The 22,695-nt window shown below is 45.9% G+C and overlaps 1 protein-coding gene and 1 pseudogene across 9 annotated transcripts in view; both read left to right on the top strand.

Annotated features, from left to right (window-relative positions):
• Positions 1-22,695, top strand: part of ERC2 (ELKS/RAB6-interacting/CAST family member 2) — a 982,890-nt gene that overhangs the window by 814,316 nt on the left and 145,879 nt on the right. The gene's annotated exons all lie outside the window — the stretch shown is intronic.
• LOC109729277 (putative uncharacterized protein encoded by ERC2-IT1) overlaps positions 2-22,695 on the top strand; it is a 38,369-nt pseudogene continuing 15,675 nt past the window's right edge.

Here is a 22,695-nt window from a genome sequence, read left to right as displayed (position 1 = left end):
AAACCATCTTTTATATCATTTTTCTTAAAAAAATATTGCATTCTAGTGTTGTATTGTGTGCGTGCTCAGTTGTGCTCGCTGATGTCTGTGACTGTGCCCTGTGTTTGCTACTGTGTTCCGTGAGCGCAGAATGTCCGCCTCCCCGATCCTTCCCGAGAGCCCTCCCCGCCTCCCTCCCCACCCGCCAGCCACGCCACCGCTCTGCCTTGTTGGGGCTGGGTTTAGCACGATGCGAATGTTTCTGTGTTATGTAAGATGTAACTATGCCCCTACTAGGATTTATACATGCTTCTTAAGGCATGATTGTGGACTCGGAAATTGTCGCAATTCTCCGGTCGTGGTTTCCAGCTGGCTGCTTGCTTTCACCAGATATGCCAGTGTGGTGTGACTCTCCCGTCCTTCTGGTTGTGTCAAATGCTTGGCAAGGAATAAGGAAAATAAAACTATGTATCTTCATGGAGCTGAAGCAGTCATCTCTAAGAAGCCTGTTTAATGGATTGTGCTATCTCTTCTATGGCAGTTCTGAAGAAAACACAAGGATCAAGGCATAGTAATGGTGAATGGGTAACTGTAATTCTTTCAATGAATTCAAAGTATTGGCATTAGCAGGTCTCCATTGAGTATCTGTTGCTTTCTTAAAAATTACACTTCAACGGAGCTTTGTGTTGTAAATTACAAACATTACATTTTTTCCCATAATGTTTTTCTCTTTTAAAAGCTGATTTTTAGCTATTAAGAACCCACCCTTTATTTCTGTCCTGTCTGCATTGTGATCGAATAGTGGCACATGCCATTACCATAGTTATAAATGGAACATTGAACTCTAGCAACTTTTGCTGCTGGGAATTATACCACTTGTATGTACTGCAGGCTATCTAACACTAAATCACACAGTCCCCGGGGTTGAATATGTGTGTGGTTACATGGAATATGGTATTGAACTTGATGCCATTGCATGTGACATTTTATTCAGAACGAGAAATGTGGTAGACCGTATGCCATAGTGATTTTTTTTCTGGCCAGAAAGTACCCAACGTTCAGTTCTTTCTTCTGGGACAAGCATGAAATGCCACAGTGCTGGAAAATCAACAGGTCTGGGACAATTCTTTGGGACGGCTTAGCACATGCCCTTTCCCAAGTCTTGCCTTCATATCACGTGGCAGTGGTGCTTCAGGTGGATCTTAGCCAGGAGCTGCTGTGTTTTGCCCATGGGCGATGGTTTCATTGTTGTGTTTCACTTCTTAATTCAACCTGTTGTAGTTCCCACTAATGGGTCCAATTGCTTTCTTTGGTACTGCAAGGGGAATGCACAGAGGGGTGGTTTTCAGATACAACGTCTTTCCGTGGAGTAACGATGGAATGCCTCCTGGATCCATGTGCTGCCAGTAAAGCCTGCTTTGTGTTGACGTGGGACTGTCTCGCCTCTTCTCTCCTTACTGGTAAAGGGAAAGGCAGCACTGGAACTCGCACTCCCACGTGCAGAGTGGTTCCAAAGGGAAGCTCGTCAGTAAGAGGAGGTGGGGAAGCCAGAGAAACTCTGGACATCCTGCTTGGCGAGCCTTTCTCCCTATTCCCTGTCTTTAAGAGAAACATCATATTTACTTGCACAGAAAAGCTAGTGAAGGAATAAATTAATTTAAAACAATATGAAATGAGAAGAAAGGGTTTTATAACACTAAAAAGCAAATAAGTGTAACCCACTGAAAACATGCATGGAATAGGTAGGCAAAGGAAACTTCTCAGAGTTTGGGAGTCGTCTGGAAGTTTGGCTCCTACGTGGGGCTCTTCTGTGGAGCTGCTTCTCCCATCCTAACAGTTCGGGTGCTGGGCTGCACTGCATCTCTCCTGAGTGATAAAGATGGTTATTGCTCTTTCACAAGATTCGTGACAGTGTGCCATTCCCTGAGATGTGAACCGTATTGTCATCTTCAGGATGGAATTGGCTCCTGAGAGCCATAGAAAATCTTGCCTTGCTCAAGACAAATGTAGACAATTGTGTTACATCCCTACCCCCTTTTATTCCTTCATGAATTTCTCCAAACATCATGCACCCCAGAAAACAAATGTCTTCAGAAAATTAGTCAGTATATAATCCTACTTTAATATGTTGTAATAAATGTTATAGGCTTCTGGGGAAAACTAGTTTTCTTTCTTTATGACTTCTTTAAACAAGTTTGCTTAGATGTGCTCAGGCTTTTAAAACCGTATCTTTAAGGATTTAAATAATGAGGCATAGGGAGAACCTTCCATTTTTGAACAGCCGCTGCATGTTTTGCATTGCATTACAATCTGTGAGGCCTAAAGAGACATTAAATTTATAACTAAAGATGGATAAACTAACTGTTTTGAATGTTTTGATTTATGGCCCCTATAAAAGAAACATTACAAGATGTTATTTTACTAGACATCAGTAATATGCTCATAATAGCATCAGAAGGCCCTGAATTGGATCTGGAGTTTTGGTGCTGAAATGAATCATAATTTAGGAAAAGCTGCCCTAAAAATTACAACAACTTGGAATTAGCATTAACAACCCCAACAGCTCCTCCCTTTTTTGCCACTTCTAGATCCTAAGCCCATGCATGATTTATTTGTCTCACTATGGTCATTCAAGGGTGGTATTTTCTGACAGCAAAGTGGATTGGGGAAGTTTGCTTTTACACAGAGTTTTGACAGCCTCTCCCCTCTTAAACCTCATATCTAGGCCCGGCTTTATCAGTATGTGGCCTGTACAGTGCCCAGGGCCCTGCACTTAGGAGGGCCCCACTCTTAGTTTAAAACCTTTGCTATCTCTGTCTTGGAAATCTTAATATTTTTCAAATAAGCCCCCCCCATTTTCCTTTGCCCTAGGCCCCCCAATTATGGAGTCTGTGCAGCTCAGACCCACCATATTGTCCAATACTATGCCTCCAACTTCTCTCTACTCCCTCCCATCAGCTCGTCCACGTCCCTGTTTCCTTCTGCCTAGGATTCACCTGTGGCCTGCCTCACTGTTCTGGTTTTCTAGAGCCTCCACGGGATCACATTTCCAGCAAGTTGTTGTCCTCATTGGCATCTCTGCAATGTGTATACAACCATTGTCTCTTACCCAAGCCCCTAACCCCCACCCCCCACTCGTGTGCACGCAAGGCTTTGGGTTGTGAACATATGCTCCTGGAGCTCAAACTATATCTTCTAACCCACTTTGCAAAATTCAGAAACAGCAGCTGCTCAGTTCTCCATAACTTTCCTTTGGGGGAAAATCCACTTGATGTCGCAATCATTTGTCTCAGCAAATAACTCAGCATTCAAAGGTGCTTTCCTTGGACCCCCAAGAGGTGTCTTGGTTTGTGGCCGTTCAACGCAGTGGGCAGTGGGAGAGCAAACAAGACATCTTGTGAGATTCAGTGCCACACCTGCCTTGACATTTGAATGTCCAGGCTCTTACTGTGAGCTCTTGGAATTAAGCGGACGTAGAAGACAAGTTTTTATTTCTTAAGCCACTAGAAAGGAATAAGTCTTTTTTGATTGAAAACGTATGTAAATTTTAGGACCTGATTCATAAAAGTACAGATGTGGCATTAACAAGTTTTGGCATGGGGCTGTGATGCTAGTAGATGCATCCTGTTCAAAATGAAGAATTGTAGCTCTGTGCCACTGGCACGTGACGGTGTTATGGTGAGTGCAATTATGAATCCCAGAACATCTAGACATGAGGAAGGGGTTTTGACAAATAAAAGTGGTGCTGGAAGTGCCAGTGGAACTCCCTGGAATGCGCCCTCTTAGGAAGAATGGAAGAATAAGGAGGGAAATGTTTTATTATGGCTGGGAAGTTTTTACCTTTCTTGCCTTCTCTTAACAGACAGGGTCTGTGTACTAGGCCTGTGCTTGTCCTGGGCCAACAGAAATCTGGCCACTGGGAAAGAAGTCGTGGAAGAGCCCTGGGCTCTATACGAAATGGACATTGCTATGCAAAGTGAAGGTTTTCTTTTCCACGTCCTGTACAAGGTTACCTACTAGTGTTTTAAATTCAGTTTACAGCTCCTGTGACTGAGGATCTGATATATCTCTTTCTTATGCCATTGACTACTAAGACTTTCATTCATTCATTCACTTATTATTCACTCATTTGTCCATTCTGTCATCAAATGATTAAGTTCTTGGTTAGATGCTGGGAAAGCCATGATGCATAAAGATAGATATGATTGCTACCCTGTGGATCTTGCCATCTAATTGAGGGAAACAGAATATAAATAATTAAACATATGAATAGAAACCTTATACATTTTGATCATTGCTTTGATGGAAACCAGGAAGATACTGAGATTAACATGAGGAACCTACTTAAGAAAGGATGCTCAGTGAGCATCTCTCTAAGGAAATGAGTTGTAAGCCAAGCATTAAAAGAGGGAGAATCAGGAGGCATCCACACCAAGGTGTACGTTTGGGAGGTGGTCCTAGGCAGGCATGTAAAGAGCTGGAGGTGAGAAGGAGATTAGGGGCTGAAGGAACTTGAAGACCATACCTCTGGGTAGAGCACAGAACAGTGATATAAGGATGGGGAAGCAGGAAGGGGCCGGAAAGCATAGGGCCTTTTAGGCCAAGGCAGAGAGTTGACATTTTAGCCTAAGAAAAATGAGCAGACAGTGGAGGATCTTAGGCAGGGATATGACATGATTTGATTTATATTGTAGAACAAGCCTGGCTGCCGTATGGAGGATGAATTGTCATGTCAGAAGGAGCAGAAGTAGAGGCTGTTCCTTCATTTGTGAGAGAATCAATGGCGCTGACCCAGGGCAGCAGTAGTGGAGATGCAGACAAGTGGATAAATTGGAGCTAAGACTAGGACTTGGATCAGGAGGTAAGAGAAAGGACAAAACTGAGAATGCCTCCACGTTCCCACCTGGGGGGCCAAAGCTGCAGCAGGCAATCATTGGGGCTTGGGGGGCTGAGAAGGAATCCAGAGTTCTGTTTTTCCCAGATGTCCAGTTGGGCTGGCCAGTGGAAAGAAGGCTTTTGCCCTATCCTCATTTCCATCTGTCTGCATATCTACAGGGCAACCTCTGGACTCTTATTGCAGTGATGTGCAATAAAGAGGTGACAATAAGATGACAAAGTGAAAGCATGGGTGAAGTCTGACTTTAGGAGTGTGTGGCTCCTCCAACTGTTGAAGTGAAGGAGAGAGCTTGCAAAGATTTCAAAGAAAAGTCAGTAGTTATAGAATAGAGAGACATTGGTGGGGGGGGGGAGTGTTCTGTAGAAAAACAAAGCCCCTGAAGTTGTAGGAGGTTGAAAAGGACCCAGAGAGAGGAGAGGGAGATGATGGGGTTCTCACAGTTGCCCCTAAGATCACCAGGCATTAGGAATTCTGCCTCATGAGATGTTGACCACTCTTCATGGTTGGCTTCCCATCTTGAAATTCTGAGCATATTATTTTCTGCAAGAGAAGCTTTCAGTAGTCTCTTTTCAGGAGTTAAGATGAGAAACAACCAGAAGTAGCTATGAGATGTTTCACAACCTCCATGACAATGGCTCTGCCTACCTCCAATTGCAGAACCGATTCCTGAGCAAAGTGAGATGTTTTTGCTTTATCTCTGTCCCCACTGCCTTTTTTTTTTCTTTCCTCCTCTGGAAGATATCTGTATGTTTACATCTTCTGTTCAGGCTTATAAAGGTAGTGTTTAGAGCTATGACTTGACTAGTGTTTAGTAGCTATGACTACTATCTGTAGTCCTCGCGATCAGTAATTCATTCAAAAAATATTTCTTGGCCGGGCGCTGTGGCTCACGCCTGTAATCCTAGCTCTTGGGAGGCCGAGGCGGGCGGATTGCTCAAGGTCAGGAGTTCAAAACCAGCCTGAGCAAGAGCGAGACCCCGTCTCTACTATAAACAGAAAGAAATTAATTGGCCAACTGATATATATATATATATATATATATATATAAAAAAAAATTAGCCGGGCATAGTGGCACATGCCTGTAGTCCCAGCTACTCGGGAGGCTGAGGCAGAAGGATCACTCGAGCCCAGGAGTTTGAGGTTGCTGTGAGCTAGGCTGACGCCACGGCACTCACTCTAGCCTGGACAACAAAGTGAGACTCTGTCTCAAAAAAAAAAAAAAAAAAAAAAATTTCTTTATCTCAGTACTGGAGTGAAGGCAGTGAACAAAGTACAGTTCCTACTCTGGAGAAATGTACAGTATTTAGACTACTATGCAGACTCAGGCTGGTGTCCGTGAACCCAGGAGGGTTGCAGTCCCCTGGCGTGGTTAACGGACTTGAGTGTGGAGGCATGCACATCCCCCAGGGAGACTGTCTGTGGTCCTCAGCAGGTACTCAGAGGGGCCAGTGACTCAGACAGGTGACGAAGTGCTCATTTACGGAAGACTGGGTCACAGTGTGGTGGGGTGGTGAACGGTGTGGTCTGCGGATTCAGATGGTCCTGAGTTTTGATCCCAGCTCCAGCACTACTTGTTTGGGTCACCTTGAATAAGTCGCCTTCCATTTCTGCCCCTCGGTTTCCTCTGTTGGGCCAGGTTGTGCACACCCCACAGGGCTGTTGTGGGGATCAGACGGAATGAGCTGAGTGGGGTGCCAGCCCATGCCTGGTGCACGGTGAGTGTCAGTCAGTCCTAGGCAGAACATCACTACGATTGTTACTTCTGGGCCTGGCAGTATACTGTGTCTGCCAGCTAAGGAAAGTGGTTGATACTGTGGGGTTGATGAATTTGGGAGGTGAGAGAAAAGGCAGGAGAAAGGAACATCAAAAAAGGAAATCAACTCCTATGGCCACAGCTACACCCAAGCCAGCTACACATCTTCTGGCTGGCTTTAAAGCATATTTACTTGAAAACACACCTTCTTCAGTTACCTTTGATTTTTATGACGCTTGGGTATAGCAAAGGAAAGTCTGAATTGCTGGAGAATACAGATTAGTCCATGTTTGTAGCAGAGAGTTTCTTTCAGCTAAAAGAAAAATCTAACGAGTAGTATGAAAATCCAACAAATATTTAAGTAACAATTAATCAAGAGCTGATGAATTGGAAGGGAGAAAAAGGTAATAATGTCTTAGTCGCCCTCTTTCTGCTCTCAAGCATTATGGACGCTGAGGGATAGAAGTTTTTAAGCAGACTGGAGTGCAGTAAATAAGGTTTTGTGGGTTTTTCTGGAGCTCATGAGGATGACCTGGAAAGGCGATGCGTGTTGGCTTGGACATGACCACACTCTCAGGACCTGAAATCTGGCTGAGAAATCATAAACAAACAGTGGTGATAAATGACCACGGGCCGGAGCAGGAGGTGTCTAGCAGAGTGCTGCTGCATCCCATCACAGCCTTCCTGTGCCAGGGCTGGCGCAGGAGCACGCCGCCTCTCCCACCGCTTCGCCATTCATTGTGGAGTGCGGTGCTGGTCTGGTCTTGTTTAACCTCTTTATTAATGATCTGTAAAGGGGAGAAAAGAGCATGTGAGGGAAAGCCACAGATGACACTAATTTGGGAGGTGTTGGAAATGCTAGCGAGGTCAGAGAACTCACACAAATGGCCTAAAGAAGGTTAGGAACATGGAGGGAAAATAACAAATCTTGGAGAAGTTCAGATGCTCACATCTGGCGAAAATTAATCTGAGACACAGATATCAATGGGTGGGAGGGGTATGAAAAGCTGAATACTAGAAGAAAAAAAAAAGAGCTCAGTGGACATTGAGCCTAAAAGTCAGTGGACATCAGCCTAAAAGTCTGCCATGGGTGAGAGTAAGGAGAGGCACCCATGGCAGTTAGCACTGTCGATGTTAGCAGGTGACAAGGTGACATGTGTGACCATGTGTGACAATCCTGACCATAAATTGTGTCTTACACCTAGGATATCACAAAGTAGTGCACATTCTTTCTCAAAGGATCATCTAAGTCATCAGAAAGATGGAAAGTGTTTTTAACAATGCAACCACTAAATGAGAGCAGGGCCCCATGTAATTTGGATGTAGAACCAAAACTCCCAAAAAGAGTTAGCATTCAAACATGGCCAGGATGGCATTTTTAGGGGCACCCTACAGAGTTCCTCTTAGGCTACGTAAATGTGAACATGAGAAGGCTCCATAGGTCTCATTCTGAGACTTGTAGACCAACAGCAGATAGTTCTCAGAGGCCTGCTTTGGGGAACCATCCAATTGGTGGGCAACCCTAACCCTAACCCTAACCCTAACACTCTGGCCAGAATTTTCTTGTTGGTTCAAGGATGGAAACACCAGCCCCATCTCTTTCCAACCATCTTCACAGCCCCAACAGAAGGGAAAAAGCAGACAATATCTGAAGTAAGAGCACATGTTTGTAGCCATCACTAGTTGTATCGATCAGAATGGCTGCATTCCTTTCTGCCATTGAGGAATCAATTGGCTGGAGGCCACTGGCCACACCAAGGTGTCCTTACTCTCCCCGCAGGCCTGCCCGACACATGCCTTCCCCAGACTAACACCATCCCTGCAGGGCAATGCTGGCCCACCTGGTGGCTGCCAGATATTCTCATGAAACAGGTATGGCAGTCACCATTGTGCCTTCCCCGGGAACATGTCTGCCAGAGACTTTGGGGTGGCAATGTGCGTGCCCTCCAGCTTTGTTTTCCAGGAAACACAGCGCAAACGCTAAGAACAACAGCAGACAGCAACTGAGAGCTTCCACCATGCCAGGTCCTGATCCAAGCTGCTCACGTGTTCAGACTTGAGGGGAATCAGTTGGGGTGTTGAGGCCCGTAGCTTCAAAGCAGACCTTGCATTGTAAATGCTGGTCACACTTGCCTTGCTGCTCACAGGGCCATTCCCATGGTGACAACGTCACCGAGATGCCGAGTCTGTATAAGGGGGTGCCTTGCCATTTCTTTCAGGCTTCGGAGCTTCCCTGCAGCCTGAGGGCTGGCCCCGCTCACTGGTGCCCCACTGTGTGCCCTCACAGTCGGCCCCTCCCGTCACGGCTGTGCCGGTGGTCGCAGTGCGGTGGTCGCAGTGCGGGGGCAGCTTCAGATGCTGCCCGTGCCTAGACATTTGCTCGGTGCCTCAGTCACCGCGTACACGCAGAGTGGTGCAAACAGAGCTGCAGGAGAAAGATTGTTATAATCTCTTTGAGAAAAGATCATTTCTCAGTTAAACCTAGTACACCCCGAATAAGAAGGCAAAATCCTGTATGTGGCTAAAAACCCCTTCTCGGTGCTTTGTTCCTTTGTCCACCAGAGGACCACATGGGCTGAAGCTCTGAAACCAAAACGCAAAGATCGCTCTCACTGAGCTTCTTAAGAAACTACTTCATTTTCCCCATTTAGGCCTTTGACATCCATTAGAGACAACTTAGAAAGTTTAATGAGAATATTAAGAAAATCTGTTAAAACCCTCATTCAGAGAGGGTGTCGTCTGGCCGTTCAGCGTGCGCCCTGCGTGCCTCCCTATGCCAGTGTCTCCCGCCTGCTCGAGGAGGCAGGGCCCAGCGCACCCAGGCTCTAGAGCCTCACAAACCAAGTGCAAATAGTGGTCCCCGCTCTTACCTGGTGGCTTAAGCCTGGAAAGACAGGTAAGGCCATTATCTATCGTGTGGCTGTCATTCCCTCAGCACCACACGCCTGTCTCGCCTGAGGTCTGCTCAGCAGGGCAGCGGGGATCAGGGCTGGGCGTGGGGCGGGGAGTTGCAGGGTGCCCTGGGGCTCTGTTCCTGGCGGTGGCGGTGGCTGCCCCGTTCCCCACTGAGGTGTTAGTGGTGGCTCTGAGCCGGGGTGCTGGGATTCGGCTCCGGCCTTCCCGCACACCTTGGTCTCTGGCGTGGCCGCGGCATTCGAGAGGAGTTGCTGTGCCACCCCTCTGCCAGGAAGCCCTCCGGGATTAGAAAGGGAGTCCCCATTGCCCCGTGCATTGGGCTGCGAACAGATTCTGTGGGGGCTTCGGCTGCTGTTGTTTCTACTTGGCTTTATGGTTTTTTGTTATCTCGTGTACTTGTGTGCCCTGGCCCGGGCACTGGCTTGGGAGCACGACGAAAGTCATGTTAGAGAAAATCGCTTTCCTCCTTTCCGTCTGAAGGCCGGGGACACGCCAGGAACCTGGAGCCCAGCTGCTTTCTGCTGAGGGAGGGATGGCTGGCACAGCCACCCGCGTCCCACCAGCCGGTCCCAAACACGAGCCAGGAGCCCAGGCCCCTGGGCGCAGTTGGCCACAGCAAAGGGCTGTCCTCCCTCTCACGGAATGTGGGAAGCAGAGAGGGAGAATGAGGAAGCAGTCCTGAGCCGAAGAGCGATCTTTGTCCCTCCTTACACAACAGGCTGGGACGCAGCGAAATCTGCTAAGTCGGGTGCGGAGGTAACGGCGGGTGAGGGTGCAAGCTGAGGCGTGCCAGGTGAATTTTCTCCATGCTATTATTTTTAAAAATTATGATGCACTAGCATGGTGATGGAGGCCAGGCTGTGACGCCATCTCCGCGCTTCGCGGGTGCGTGTGATTGGCTGCCGTGAGGCCTGCAGGAGCTCTCAGTAGCTGGGGGCCGTCCACCGCGGGCCAGGCCAGGGAAGGGTGGGCGCTCTCATTTCTCCCTCCACAGGTCACTGCTGTCCCAGCTAAACTGAGGGGAAGGCCTTTAGCCCAGCAGCTCTCGGCCTCATCCATTGATCTCAGGGAAGATGCCTTAAGGTCTTGCGAGCTGACACTGCCGCGTCTCCCATCTCTCTTTCGCTCGCTAGCAGCCTTGCCGGGTTAGAGAAAATGCCCCGCACCCCTGATCTCCATCTGACCCACCATCGGTTCTCTGAGGGTGGCAGGCAGGGGACGCCATGCCTGTGTTACAGAGTAAGAAAGTGAGCTTCGGACAGTTGAGATTGTCCAGGCATATAGAGGTAGGACACAAGAGAACTGGGACATGACCCTAGTCAACTGTTCCTTCCCTATAGTAGTAATTCCCTAAGCATGTTCCTCAGAGCACTCACTGATGCATATTAAGAAACACTATTCTTAAAAATAATAACGCAGGCATTCTGTATTCATGTAAGTTTGAGCAAAACTGGATTAAACAGAATTAAATAGGTTTCTTTGTTGCAGGCCTTCTCAGAGCCTTTCATGGGCCAGCTTCCTCAGTCTAGTTGTCACCCTCTGAGCGAGCGGGTTTGCTATGCTTGTTGCCCATGGGCCCTTTTCTTCCCAGATCCTGTATAGAATTAGAATGTGCAGAATGTATTTGGGGAAAGCTTTGCCCAGCCTGCCTTCTCTTTGGTCTTCAGGACAGCCCCTTGCCAGAGCAGGTGGGGCCGTTCCCATTGTGCGTTAGTTACCACGAAGCCTGTAGAACTTCGTGCCAGAAAGGGTGAGCAGGCCTAAAAAGGAGAAGGCAGGAAGCCCGGCACCATTAGGCTTTTCTTTTCCTCACTGTGTTGGACAACTGCGTTTTGCTGAGTGTTTACCTGGCACCTGGAATTCAGGAATTTGAGCGTAGTTGCCTTTGTGCTAGAAAAGGCGCAGGGGCCGGATGTTGGCGGAGGTGAGAGCTAGCACTTCCCTTCCCATGCTGAGTGCCACGTGCCTGCCCCTGTCCCTGGTCAGGGCCCAGCAAACTTGGTCTGTGATGACGAGGTAGTAAATTTTTAGGCTTCGTGGGCCAAAAGGCAAAATCAAGGGTGCAGGTATTTATATAATAAAAAAGAAAACAAATTTTCACAGATTATTTTATTGAAGAAATTCAAAGTATGAGTATAATTTTTTATAATATGTATCTACTGATGAGAAGAGTAGGATTCTTTCTGAGGGGAATATCATTTCACTTCATTGAGGTTCAGAATTAGTATTCTCTGTCATCGAAGTCTATTGGAAATGTGCATCTGTGAATGCTGATCTGTAATGGTGCTTTATGCATTTCATCTCTATAAAAGTCTGTCCACGCAGAGAGGTGACGCACATGGCACTCGAAGTGCTGTCCAGTCACAGGGGCCTCGTTGCCATCTGCAGTGCGCGAGCAGCAGTGCAAAGCCACGTGCGCACCACATGCGGTCTCGACCACAGCTCCTCAACCCTTCGCAGCGCAAAAGCAGCCGGGGACTGCGAACGGGCACGGCTGTGTTCCAATGGAAACTGTGTTTATGGACAATGAAGTTTGAATTTCATATAATTTCCATGTGTCACAAAATATTCTTTTTTATTAATAAATTTTTCTCCATCTGTTTAAAAAGGTAAAACCCATGTTTAACTTGCGACCAGTGGTGGGCTGGATTTGACCAGTGGGTCCGTGTTTGCCACCTGTCCTGAGTACTTTCACACTGGGCATCTTATTCAGTCCTCACATCTCTCCATGTAGTAAGTACTACTATGATCCTATTTTCCAGAGCAGGAAATTTAGACATGGGGAGGGGGGAATTTCCTTGCCCAAAGTTACACAACTCCAGAATTTCAGAGCTGGAATTCGAACCCGGGTGTATCTGACTCCAAAGCCAGTCACTCAGCAGGACTGTTGCTTGTCTGTATTGAGTGGCATTTCATTCTCCACAGTGACCCTTTTCAGCTCTCTGCTCCAGTCTGCAAGCTCCCCACCTATCCCCCTCTCATGGGAAAGGGAGGATGGGCCCATTTCCCCCAGAATTGTGAAGACAGCCAACAAGAGCTCTGACCAATTTTCTCCTGCCCACCCTCGGATTTCTCTGTATTGACATTTCTCTGCTTCCTTCTCACATCTTTTGTCACCTCCTCTTCCTGCCCCGGCATGTCTATCCTGCAAGAAGGATCTCATGGGTGGGAGTGTGAGCTCTGCATTCCAGATCTGCTCATTAATAGCTGTGTGACCTCAGGCATGTTATTTAATATCTCTGAACCTCAGTGTTCTCATCTGGAAAATGGGGAAAGTGATTTTTTAAAAATTTTCCTCCCTTGTGGAGTTCTTAAGATCAAATAAAATAATATAAAATTCTAGCCCTATGCTAGTATATAGAAAGCACTCAGTACATACTAGCCTCTGTTATTTTTAGTTCCTTCCCCACTACTACCTCCTCTGATACTATATTGATCACCTCTTACTGGTTTTCGGGTCAGGATCTCTATGATTATTAATCAGGTACCTATTGTGTGTCAGAAATAGCTAAATGTTGACTTGCTATGTGTCTCCTCAATCAGACTGAACGCTGAGCACGAGGCTGCCAACTCTAACTGCCTTGCAGCGGCACACATTGCTAAAGGCACAGGTGGAACCATTCTCCCTAGACGTCTTCATGCTTTGTACCAAAAGTCCCCTTCCTGGAGTGGGTTGGATATTACTCTCTTAGTATCAAGCAGCAGTCTAGGCAATGAAAAATATGCCTGCAAATTCAAAAGTCCTCAATACAGTCCCAATAGCACAATTAATAGCCGGTTGGAATTAGGGACATAAAGAAGCATAAAGCTTTTCAACCATTACAAGAAGCATCACCATGTTTTACAGTCAGGAGAAATTTTAACAGAGGCCATAAAATAAGTGAAATTATAAAGAAAATGTGAAAGCTATCTTTTTCCTGGATGTTTGTGCTCTCTTATTTGGCTGATCCAGAATAAATTAAGGAAATATTGGAAACAGTTTGTTGAGAAAGGCAATGTTGCATCTTCTTTGCCTGCAGAAAAGCATGTCCACACTTGTAGGCTTTGGCATATTCTTAGAGGGGCTGCAAGGAGCTGTGCACGCAGGGCATGTCCCAGGAGATGACAAGTCTTTGTGTTTCACGTTTCCTGGCCGCCAGCAGCCGGCATCTTTCAGAAATCACATGAAAAGTGGGTAGAGCTCCTTGTGCAAACTTCTGAGCAGAGGGTTAAAGGAGACTTTGTGTATGACTTTTAATCTTGTTGGGAAATTTTAGGGTGAAAAATGTAATTATATCTGAAATGCCAATAACCAAGGCCAAAGGAATGTCTCCTCTTTGGAGGGTTCTTTGGTGATGAGATTAAAAACTAAGCTCTTGTGCTTCTGCCTACAAACTATTCAGATTATTTGAAAAGAAACAAAAGAAGACACTAGGAGGAAAAACACCACACTATGTAGCACTTTACTAATGTTCACCTGTTTGTCAATTAGTTTGACAAATATTTATTGAGTATCTACTATGTGCAACTCAACAGAAACTATACAGACAAGTTGCTGTTCTCCTTGAGTAATTTTACCCAGGCAAGGTATAATTTTAATCATCCATTGGTTAACACAGGTGCTGGTCATTGGAAAATTCAAGGACTCTGCACATTAGCCCAGGACAACTTTACGTTGCATAATCTGTACTGCCACTGATTCTGTGTAGATACAGTTTGGCGTGGTTCAACAGGCTGACTTAGAGAGCTGTGTGGTGTGGCCTGAACACAAGGGCCAGAGGTCAAGAGGGGTAAGACACAAAGAAAGTAAAGGGAAGATAGGGAAGTGACATAACCACATTGGAATAAGGGGTTATAGTCAGCAGCCAACAGACCCCAGTGGAGTCTTGTGAGCTTGTAGCTGTGGAACCCAAGTCATGACGATTAGCGTAGTGTGTCCTGGGGTGGAGAACAGCCATTGACGAAGGCCTCCTTGGCCACGTGTGACTTCGCCGAGCCTTCCTTTGCCCCAACATGCTGGTTTTAGGTTGCCCCATTTTACAAAGAGGTTAAAGCACACTCCTGAGGTCACACGGCTTGAAGTTGGGAGACCTAGACTGGACCCCCATTCTGTCACTCACCACCACATCCTGTGTCTTTCTGCAGCATCATTTGGCCACCACCAGCTGTCATTAGAAAGGGGTTCTTCAGACACAATTCCTGAAACCACATGTCAAAGTCTCTCCCCAAATGGGTTAAGTTCTCAGAGTTTGTGAGTCAGCTGACTTGTAGTTGAGAAATTAAATAGTTTTTTATATATTTATATAATTTATTATGCATTATATATCTTATATATGTTATTATATAATGCATATTATATGTTAAACATATGTTACATTTCCACGCTAACCCACAAAAGCCTATATTGTGTTGCTAAAGTTCCTATGCTCATGGAGGGGTTGGAGAGGATCGTGGAAGATAATAGCTATAACATAATAAGAAAAACCATAATATTGAATGAAAACTTAATAATGGCCCAAATACCTCAGGAGAAGTGGTCTTATTTAAAAAGAACCAGGAAAGGTAATGCCCTTGTTACGATGTTATTTTGAGAATTAAATTCATTAAACCATGTAAAGTGTCTGGCATGGTGTAAAAGCAACATAAATGTTAGTTGCATAGATAAATGGAGACCTTTAAAAAGATTCGTAAGTGAATTTCTGAACATTTTTAAAGGTTTTAGAGAAGGATCACCTAAATTATTTATTCTGCTTAATTTTACTCTGAAAGAGGCATTAACTGCTACATCGCACCTTGCCATTTGTGCATATCGTAAGTGCCTGAGTTGGAAGCTATGAGAGGAGGCACTGAGCTCTCTGCCCAGTGCTGGCACCCAGCAGACCCGCATCAGCGTCAGTGCCAAGATGATATGTCCCGCCTCAGGGTCTGTACCTGCGTGGGGCGTGAAACACAGTACCGCCAGCTTTGCTCAAGGTGTGGGCAGGATGCTTCCTTCTGAGGCTGTAGGAGAATCTGCTCTGTGCCTCTCCCCTGGCTTCTGGCAGTTTGCTGGCAATCTTTGGTGCTCCTTGGCTTATAGATGCTGCACTCTGATCTCTGCCTTCATATTTACCTGGTGTTTTCCTTGTGCATGTGTCTGTGTCCAAATTTTCCCTCTTATAAGGATACCAGTCACATTGGATTAGGATCCCGGATGACCTCATCTGAACTAATTACATCCGCAGCAACGCTATTTCCAAATAAGGCCACATGCTCAGGTACTAGGGGTTAGGATTTCAACATATGAATTTCAAGGGGATATAATTCAATCTGCAACAGGCTTCTAAGAATCTTTTAAAGATTTCTCCCAGCTCTGAAATTTCATGCGGAATGATTGAGGTCTGAATTATTTGGGGCAAACAAATAAGTGAACCTCTGTGAACAATGGAAAGAGCACTGTCTGAAGAGTCAGGAAACATGCTGCTTGAGGGACATGTCTTGACTTTCTGATTCTTAAAATTTATGTACTTTGTCGTGCGCCCTCTCTGCCATAGAGGGCTAACGGGGACACCTTGTACACCTTCACTGCCCTCTCCCAAAATTGTCCTGCAGATTGAAGAAGAATGTGGCTCTAGAGGCACCTCAAAACTCTCCAGGCTCTGCCTAGGTGTGTTATTATTACCCCATTATTTATAAGGAATAGAGCGAAGTGCTGACCCCCACATGGGACTCGGTGTGTGTTAGCAGGCCTCGCTCTCCTCTCTGCCGGCCTCTCTCTCCCTGCAGACGCAGACGTGCTGCTAAAGTTTTCAAAGCTCCCAGTGTTGCGAGATTTGAGCAAACTTGATCTTCCAGGTTTAACTTAAATATTGTTTCCATTTTGAAGCCTGTCATGTGGGCGTACCACAAAGAGCATTTGGTTTCCCCCCAGCCCTCCTGAAGCTGCGGCCGACATCCAGGCAGTAACAGAATACTAGGAAGAAAGAGAGAGCCTGAAATGGATCCTTGGCTCTCAGCCTGCACAGAGACAAAGCAGGATGTAAGCAAAGCCATTGCTTCTCCCTCTTGATCAAAGGCGAGATGGGGCCCCACCCTGCTCCCCACCACCCAGCGAGCAATTAGCGCAGCCTGGCGGCTCCTTTGCATGGGGGGAGGGGGTTGCTGTAGCTCCAGCTCATCCGAGGGTGCCCTGTGTGCCCAGGTGGGGAAATGTGTGCATCTGCAAACAGATGACATGATGAAACGGGGAATGGGGACATGCAACCAGCCTTGTTGACAGCTTACTCTTTTCATCTGCATTGGGTGCAAAGCAAGATCAGGATTTGCCAGCAGAACCTAAAAGGTTCACATCGCAGGAGGCAAGTAGACTCAGATAACAACAACTGCCCACAATCTTAATAAATACAGATTCTGATTCCACAGATCTGGGTGGAGCCTGAGATTCTGCATTTCTAACAGGCTCCCCGGTAGAGTTGCCAGGTTTAAAGGGAAAAAGAAAGAAAAAAAAGGCCGGACACCCAGTTAAATTTGAAATTCCTGTATTTTATCTGGCAGCTGTACTCCCAGACAATGCTAACACTGCTGGTGTGTGGACCATACTTTGAGTGGCAAGGGTGCACCTCATAAAAACATAAAAGTCTGATGAAAACACAGGGCTGAGTTAGTGGATGAGCATGTGGTATAATGTAGAAACAAGCTCATGGTTTATAGGGTGGTCACACTGCAAAATATAACTCGGCTATAGGCAGAAACAAACCAAGAGCAGCAAAGACTGTGCATGAGACATTAGAAATGGGGTTCCTTGTGTTCTGAGGCTTCGAGTCCCAAGGGCCAGTGTAGTGCTAATATTTATTAATACTCACCTAGCTACTTACCTGGCTACTTATTTAATATCGGCAAATCCAAAGTGAAGTTATGACCATTAAAGTAAAAAAGGCTTTTAAAGTGCTAAAACAAATGCGCAGTTTCCTGTTGAGGGCTTTGGGGATGGCAATCTGCCACATTCTGCCTCCCTTTCCAACCCTCCCTCCAAAAAGAAAGGGGCTGCTGCGACTCCGGCAGCTCAGCCCCTGACAGGTGATCTGCAGAGGACTTGGGGCTGGGGCTTAGGTTTACACTGACATTTGACATGCAAACTCAAGGCTCTGTTCCTTTGAAGCTAAAAGAACCGATTCCAGCTCCTTTGAGGATACTGGGCCACCAGAGCAGCCACTTACAGATTGCCGGAAGGTTGGCGCTGAAAGGGGGCTTAGCCATCATTTACTCCAGCCCGAATTCCGCTGATGCAGGGGTAGCACTGCAGAGGACAAGCTCCTCCTCCTCTGAGCCCCTTTCTCCTTCACTGGCTGCTCTGGCATGTGCACCATAAGAGCCTTATCCCAAGGGCTGTGTGAGGTTAGGATCTGGTTTTTAGTATCTGGTTTTTCGAGAGTTTCTTTGTTTTGTTCTATTTTAAAGTCTAACAAGATTGCCTGCATTCCAAATCTTCCTTGCCTGTCTTCTATAATGGAAACCATCTCCCTTATCCTATCTGTCTATCCTTGGGAGTGGGTTGAATCTCATATATATGTCTACCATGACTGTAGTAGGCTTGATTTATTTAATCAAAGGCAGGCACAATACTTTCCCAAATTAAATAGTGCCATTTGTTTTATTTTTTAAATATTTACCGAGTACCTACTATGCCAGGTCTGTAGAAGACCACAGCCACTTAGAAACTAGAGGATAAATAGCCCCCTGTCCTTCAGCATTTCTCATCGAGACTTGGCTCTACTGCAGCAAAGAATAAGTGTGGAATTTTTAGCTGAACTGCTCAGAGGTTATTCATTTTAGCTGTTTGGCAGGCTTTAATTTCTGAAACACTTTCAAATAACATCATTTTCAGGTCCCATTTATAGACGTCTGACATGTCCCCTTCCCCTTAGTGGTATGTCTAACATCATATTTTTTACCCAATTCTTTAAAAATCTGCATGCATGATTCAATTCTCATTGTAAAATATTTAAACTATATTGAAGTCAATAGCCTAAAACCTGAATATCTCTTTCACTGTGTCCCCCAACCTCACACTTCTCCTCAGAAGCCATATACCCCACTTAATTGGTAGATATGCCCTTTGCATGCATTAGCAAAGTACATACACATCTACACATTTCATTTGACTCGAATTGGATCATATTATACAGATTCTTCTGTAATTTGCATTTTTCACTTAATGATATGTCTTGGCAAACTTTCCATTCTAGTACATATGGATCTACCTCACTATTTTCTATTAATAATAGCAACAGAAATATTCCATGGAGTTCCTCTGCCAAGTTTTATTTGGCCACTCACAGTTAATGGATATTTGGATTGTTTGCCTTTTTTTGCTATGACAAACAAGACTGCAGTAAACAATTTTCTGTGTATGTCTTTGGGCATATGTGCAAGTATTTCTGTAAAATGGAGACCCAGAATTTTAATTTTCTACATGAAATAAATCTGGTAAGCTGATGAGAACAGGATTGGTTGCCAATTGGCAAATACATTCTGACCAGAGTCTTGAGTTTCTTAGCCCACGCTGTCCTGCTTGTTTTAATTCAGGATTTTCCCCAAGAGTCCTCCCTGTTCAGGCCCTGCTGGCTGACGTTTTGAAACCTGTAGTTAAGCTTTGTAGATTGAAAACCTTAGATTTACAGTATTTAAATACCTTAAAATGGTATAGACTTTGTTGAGGAGAAAGTGAAAATGGGAAGAATGAAGGAAATTTCCCTGATAATGGACTAAAATCTCCATATTAAGTAGACATTAGTCTCCAGGAAAGGATGTGGGCCACTGTTTGTGAAAAGAACTTTTTCATGTTTTTCTTCCCAGGTAAGCCAACTCCACAAATAGCCAAAACTAAACACCTAATGAGTATGCTGTGTTGAGATGGGTTTTGTTTCAGATTTTAAAATTCAGTGAGTAGGTATGGCGGGCAGAATTCTAAAGATGTCATCCCAAGATTCCCATCCTCTAGTTATCCAGTTGAACACTAATCTAGGCACTAGACAAAGGGATTTTGCAGATGGAATTAAGGTTACTAACAGCTGATTTTAAAATAGGGAGAGTATCCTGGATTATGTAGGTGGACCCAACGTTAGGACATTGCCCTTCAAAGTGGGGAAGGCAGGCAGCGGAGCTAGGTGCAGTGGGAGAGAGGAGAGGAGCACTGCAGCAGAAGGAGACTCAGAGGTTCCGAGGGCCAGGAGAGGCTACAAAGAAGGGAAGGGGCTGTGAGCCAGGGGATGCAGGTGCCTTTCAAGGGGCCCAGCCCCTGCCAGCAGGGGAAGTCCTATGACCACACAGGGCTGAATTCTGCCAATGGTCTGAATGAGCTCGAAAGTAGATTCATCCACAGAGCTCCAAAACAGATTGCAGCCCTTTTGAGACCTGGTGATTTTGTCCCTGTGAGATCCAGAGCAGAGAACCAGCTAGCTATACTTGTGCCAGATTTCTGGCCTACAGAACTGTGAGATAACAAATGGATATTTTTCAAAGTCACTAAGGGTGTGGTAATTTGTTACAACAGCAACAGGAAACTAATGCATAAGGGTTGAACCAACATTGATGTGTTGGAAGCAGAAGAAAAGGACTCATTGGGCAAGCTGGTGCATTTCTCGCTTCCTGGCATCTGAAGCAGAGTAGGACCCAACGTTATAATATGAATAGCAACTTCTATTTTCTAAGCACATACTGAGTGTTAGGTGCTATGCTAGGTGCTTCTGTGCATTCCCTCCCTTAATCTTCATAATGGCCCTGCAAGGATTGGTGCTTTTATTATTATCCCTATTTTACAGAGGGACACGAGGCTCAGAGAGGTTAGGTTCCTGGGCAGGTGACACATGGCTGATAAATGACAGGGTTAGAACTTAAACCTGTGTCTGCAGGACATCACACCAAAGCCTATGCACATGAGCACTCTCCTTCACAGTGCACCACCACCACTGCCCCAGTTAAATATGAAGCCAATATGTTTCCATATGCAAAATTGATGGTGTTTAAATTCTTGTGAAACACTCACAACTAAGAATGCCTTTCATCACATAAAGCCCTTTGACCTTGTTTTAATGCCCTTGGAATACTACACCACTAGATGCTGAGCACGGAGAAAAAAAATCAAAGTTGCATGGTCAAGGAAACAGAAAACTCCCAACCATCCCCCCACCCCTGGGCTCTCCAAGCCAAAGCACAGTGCATATTCTTATATTTCCTTTCAAATCCTTGGAGGTCCCACTTGCTCTAGATCGCATCAAAGATTATACCTTCTTTCCTCTGTCAGACACTCAGTTCCAGAGGTGAAAGTTGTGATGGAGACATTTTTATACTTTGGACATAAACATCAGGAGCCAAAAGGAACAAATGCAATGCATAGCTGATATTTTATCTGGAGGTGGGGGCTGATGTGTCCATTTGCTCTCAGTTCTCTGTACAGAAAGTGGGACCTTAAATTCAGCCAATGGAAAGTCTGAGCATGCAACAAGCTCCTTCCTGTGTTTATTCATTCACACGTTTAAACCCTTAACAAATATGCACTGAGCTTCTCTAATGTGCTAGGGCTTGTGTTGGAAACTGAGGATACAGTGATGTATAAGCATGGGTCCCATCTCCATGGATCTTCCAGACTTGTGAAAGCAGCACAGATGAGCAAACAGTTGCAGGAGAGTACAGTAATGCCATGGTAGACCAAGCCTGATGCCTCGAGGTCATGTGGGGAGAGACCTAGACACAGCAGACAGGAACAGTGGCCCCTCAGCTGCGGCCTGAAGGAAAAGTAGGAGTTGGCCAGGCAAGCAGAGGCAGAGGAGAATGTCCCCGACCGAGGGAATGTCGGGACATGATTCTGATCTGGAAACATACATATGTCCACAAACACATCTGGAGTAGAGAAAGCAAGGAGGCAGAATGGCAAAGACTGAGCTGAGGGCATCAGTAGAGACTGAGGTCAGAAAGACTTTCTACTTGTGTTTTGAAGAGATTGAACCTTATTATAAGGGAACTTGGAAATGATTGAAAGAAAAAGCTGAACTTGACTAGATGTGGGTGCTTTAAAAGGATCCCTCTGGTGGAAGCATCAAGAACTGATGGAGGGCCGGGTGCGGTAGCTCACACCTGTAATCCTAGCACTCTGGGAGCCTGAGGCGGGCGGATTGCTCGAGGTCAGGAGTTCGAAACCAGCCTGAGCAAGAGTGAGACCCAGTCTCTACTATAAATAAAAAGAATTAATTGGCCAACTAATATATATAGAAAAAATGAGCCGGGCATGGTGGCACATGCCTGTAGTCCCAGCTACTCCGGAGGCTGAGGCAGGAGGATCGCTTGAGCCCAGGAGTCTGAGGTTGCTGTGAGCTAGGCTGATGCCACAGCACTCACTCTAGCCTGGACAACAAAGCGAGACTCTGTCTCAAAAAAAAAAAGAACTGATGGAGGACAGCAGTGGAGCAGGGGACGCTGGAGAGGTGTGTAGGCATGAAGGAAGGGTGGGATCAGGGATGGAGAAAGACAGCAGGATTTCAGAGATACCTGGGAAGGAGGGTCCATAGGATTTGGTCCTAGGGTGAAGGAAGAATAGAGAGGATGACAGCCAGCCTGACATGGCCAAATCATCACCCAGATATTATTTGGGCTGACAGGCCCAAGCTGCAATCAGCAGGGGCAACATGGGATTATAATTTGCCATTTGTGAAAGTCCCGAGGAGTAGGGAATCAGCTAGGAAGCAATCTTGAGGCAGCCAAAAGCACCTCTGTGGATGGGCATCTTGGGGATTTCAGAGCAGGTCACTCCTCCTGGTTGTTTTGAATATGCTGACAGAAGAACAAAAGCTTTCAAGAATACAAAGCCCAGCCCCATAGTGAAGCAGAAGATGATATGCAGTTTCAAATGCTTGCTTGCTTTCCCGAACCCTGTCTTCTGTGAAGAAGGATGTCTTGCCTGTTGAAGGTGGCAGGTGCAGGTTGCTCTGTGGACCTGGGGAAGGGTCACTGCAGCTGTAACCTGTGCACTCCATTTGCCCTGAGGTGCTATGACATCTTGACAGGTGTCCTTACTCTTGGCCTTGACATGTTACATCAGGGCTGCCAGTCAGCTGGGACTGAGCTCAGGGAAGAGCCTGCAGACCTGAGACTTAATATTAATAGCACTTGCTTGGTTAAACACCTGTGGTTGCTGTGG

This window comes from Microcebus murinus, chromosome 1, assembly GCF_040939455.1.
Source record: "Microcebus murinus isolate Inina chromosome 1, M.murinus_Inina_mat1.0, whole genome shotgun sequence".
NCBI classification, from domain to species: domain Eukaryota; kingdom Metazoa; phylum Chordata; class Mammalia; order Primates; family Cheirogaleidae; genus Microcebus; species Microcebus murinus.
Note: the sequence above shows the minus strand (reverse complement) of the source record. Positions and strands in the feature narration are given on the sequence as shown.